Source organism: Cannabis sativa, chromosome 3 (assembly GCF_029168945.1).
Source record: "Cannabis sativa cultivar Pink pepper isolate KNU-18-1 chromosome 3, ASM2916894v1, whole genome shotgun sequence".
Taxonomy (NCBI): domain Eukaryota; kingdom Viridiplantae; phylum Streptophyta; class Magnoliopsida; order Rosales; family Cannabaceae; genus Cannabis; species Cannabis sativa.
Genome location: NC_083603.1, coordinates 78,989,004 through 78,993,122, shown reverse-complemented (window position 1 = coordinate 78,993,122; position 4,119 = coordinate 78,989,004).

Below are 4,119 nucleotides of genomic sequence, written 5' to 3'. Positions count from 1 at the left end.
TATACATCAAATTATGTCATTAATAAAAAGGAGATAGACTTTCATGCGTTAGTCAATGACCTTCAAACATATGAAAGTTTGATTGGAGGACACAAGAAGAAAGGGAGTAAACCTCAGAATTTTGGAAATGGTAATGGGACGATTAAACCTGAGGCACATGTAGCCTCTACTTCAAGACCCAAGACAAAGAAGAAGTGGAAAAATACCAAGAAGCGAGCCCAAGCTGTGAAAACAGTTAAGAAAAAAAAGGTTGCTGCTACTAGTGATGCAGTAAAAGGAAAGTGTTTCTACTGCAATGAGAAAGGCCATTGGAAACCCCAATGTCCTAAACTTCTTGCAAAGAAACAAGGTATTTCTTTCTATAAACAGATGAGTTTTAGTGAATTATTATCCAATTGGATTATTAATTCTGGACTACTAACCTTGTTTATTTGTTTTTCTTCTTATTATAGCCCAAGCTGCTTGAACTCAGATGCTATCTTAGTGAGTTGAATCGGAAAGCTGGGCCAAGGGGTGGAGTTCGTCCAAGATAAAGATGAAGCTCATTTATTCATTTATTTATTTTTGAATTAGTTGTTTTAGTTTAAAAATAGTTTGGATTTCAATTATTAGTTTGGGATTTTTATTCCCTATTTTTCTCATAATGTTGCAATACAATTTTTCATTAATTTTATTATTTTTTTTTCAAATCAATTGCAATTATGAGATTGAGCTTCATCTACTTTATCTTAAACAAGCATTACCAATTATATTTATATGTTTGTATGTGTAAGTGTTTTTATTATTGGTACAAATTCTATAATATTATAAACTCTTCATAGAGTTATTACTACAAAAACACTAGAAATTATTTCTATGTTTATGAATAATTGTTAATTCTAAAACAATTATTAAGAATTTGTTTAATAAAGAGATCTTTTGATCCGATAGGGTGGAGGAAAGTTAAGAATAATATGCAGTTCAACGATCTTTTATATCTAATGAAGTCTGGATTATATTCAACTCCACATGATCTCTATAACACTTAGAGAATCATGATCTTTATAACCTTTAGGGGTGGATCATAATCTATATATACTTATGGGTGGACTTTAATCCACAGTACTCCTTGTGACACATATTTTCTTTAAACATGGAAGTAATATAATAAATTAGCTATTATCAAAATAAATACTTGATCTTGATTATATGTTCCAATTTAGTTATACTATTGTAATAAATAATGATACCAATAAAGTTCTTTGATAATGTATCACACTACCTTAATTGAGTGGGAGAATTTTAAAATTCTTTTCCCATCTTCATTTGGTTGACACTTGTGATAGGAACTTAAGAACACTACTGAGAAAGCAAATCTAAACATTCATGTGGATAGAAATAACTTATCAGAATTATGAGAATAAGATAGAAGAATTCTTGCATAGTCTATTCGAATGACTTGAGCAAGGATTTCTAATCCTCATAACATTTTATGGTATCTTAATTTGATTACTTAATCTCTAGCAAGTATTTTACACTTCAAATACTAGACTGCTATGTTGATGATTTAGTCTTAAAAGAAACTTACAGTTTCAGACTAATACAATAAGTCACAACTAGATATCCCTCCAAACAATAAAAGGTTAAAAATATTATTTAACCAGACATCTACTATTGAGTGGGAGCTATCTGAGATGTAATCAAATAAGGAACGTTAGGAGATACTCAAGAAAGATTTATGAAAGTGATCTATATGTTAGATATTAAGGAACTGTGTATCAGTTATCCTTATATCTATCCCAACTCATTCAAGAATTTGAGATGGTGGTTACTCTGGGGGTGGAGGAGTTATTCTAAAAGAGTGTAAAAACCCTTCTATAATAATTCAAGCTCTGCCAAAAAAAATTTATAACTTTGTAAATTCAAAATTACCAGAAAGTTATTTTACTGAAGAAAATTCTACACTGTATTATTTTAGTTCCAAATTCTTAAATATGAGAGATATGTCTTCTGTTCATTCAGATGTACTTAATAAGCAGTAAGGATTTCAGTATCCCTAGATGAGTAAAGCATATAGTAAAGGATGTTTCATAATGTTTTTATGAACCTGGTTCCAGAAGTTTGGGTGGATTCAAATATACTACACTTGATCTGAAGATCAAGACAACAGATTGATTGGAATGCACAATTTGTTTTATGTTAGTGGAAGTTGGAGTTTGTTGGGTTTTGTGCCCTAAATAAAACCCATTACAATCTGATTAGTTATCAATCTAAGAAATTTTAAAGTGATTTATGTTTGCATTAATTTTTTTTATACTTATGGTTTAATGTATTTAATATATGCACAAAATCAGTTAAGTCCAGAACATATACTTATTCACAATTACAGTTTTGTCAACACAGTGGAATGTGATTGTGGTTATATGATTAAAAAGACTAAGTCCCTGTTTCATCAGTATTTTGGATTTACACTGATGTGATAATCAGCGATGATGTGTACTTACAATTGGAGTAAGTGTTATGTTCTTTCCAGGACATTGGTAAAGTATACTAGTTTCGAATTTATGGAGTATACATTGGACTGGACCGATATTGAACTTAGTCAAGATATTATAAACTTACCGTTGTATCTTTCCAAATCAATATCACTAGTTGGTCTTAGATAAAAAGAATCTAAATCCTGATATGCTTAGGCTCAACTCAGGAGTGCTATTCATGTTCTTTGATTTATTAGTTAAGCCTACTTTTGGGTCAGGGTGATACGTATATTTTGGGAACATGATAGTATGATTGAGTGGGAGCGATGAACATAAATATGGAATCTATAGTTATTACTGGTGTATAGAAGTCAAGTGATGATTCCCTTCGAGCTTAGCTAAATAGAAGTAAATGGATGAGCTCTTGTTTCAGTGACTATTTCTTAGATCACTCAAACATCATTTACAGGTAGCTAAGTGTTTTAAGGGGCCAAATACATTGAGGGGTGAAACGGTAACTTTATCCCATCTCGATGTAAATCATCTATATAGAGGATCTTTGATCACATTAAGATTATAACGATGGTTAAATGAGATAGCATATCTATATCGTGAAACATATAGAATGCTCTATATAAGTCTGAGAGTGCAATTCCAACTTCTAAGAGTGGATTCAACAAAGAATTAATAAGTTAGGGAATTTACTTAGTAAATTCGTTCGGCTTATTGGAAGCTCAGCAATATAGATCCATGGTCCCCATTCTAGTTGAGACCATACAACTTGTAAGACTCAATAATTGATTTATGATTAATCAATTATAATTCTAAAGTTAGACTATGTCTAATTTGTGAATTTTCACTAAGCAGGGGTGAAATTGTAAAGAAAAGAGATTCTAGGTTTATTTATTAACTAAGAGACTCTATATGTCTAATTAATAATTATATTAAATGACAATATTATTTAATAATCTATTTTAGTTATTAAATAATTAATTTTGGCATTTAAATGGTTAGAATTGGAAAATTGACGTTTATGAGAAAATAGAAATAAAAATTGTGAAAATTGCAAAATCCAAGTGAGGCCCACTAAAACCTATGGCCGGCCACTTGATTGGCTTTTTCCAAGTAATATTTTAATTATTTTAATGCCAAATAATTACTAACATAAACCTAGTAGTTGCCTATAAATAGAAAGTGATGGCTCAGGCTAAAGTAAGTTTTTGTCAGTAATTCAAGAGATTGCCTCTTTCAAAAAAACTGAGCCTTCAACTTTCTCTCTATAGCCGACCCTCTCTCTCTCTCTCTTTTCTTCTTCATATTTTCGAAACCCCCTAGTGATAGAGTAGTTCCCACACACAGCAAGTGGTACCTCAATCATAGATTGGAAGACTGTGAAGGATCACATTCAAAGAGAAGGACATTCGGGCTCAGATCTTGATAATACTCTGCGATAGAAAAGATACAAGGGTTAGAGATCTGAGTGGAAGGAGACATAATATTCCGTTGCAACCAATGTAAGGTTTTCTTAACTTTATATGTGTTTAATTATCGTTTTAGAAAATTCATATTTAGGATATCAAACAACATACTTGTGAGTAGATCTAAGATCTTGGTAAAATAAATTCCAACAGTCAGGACTAAGATCATTTGAACTAGGATCAAC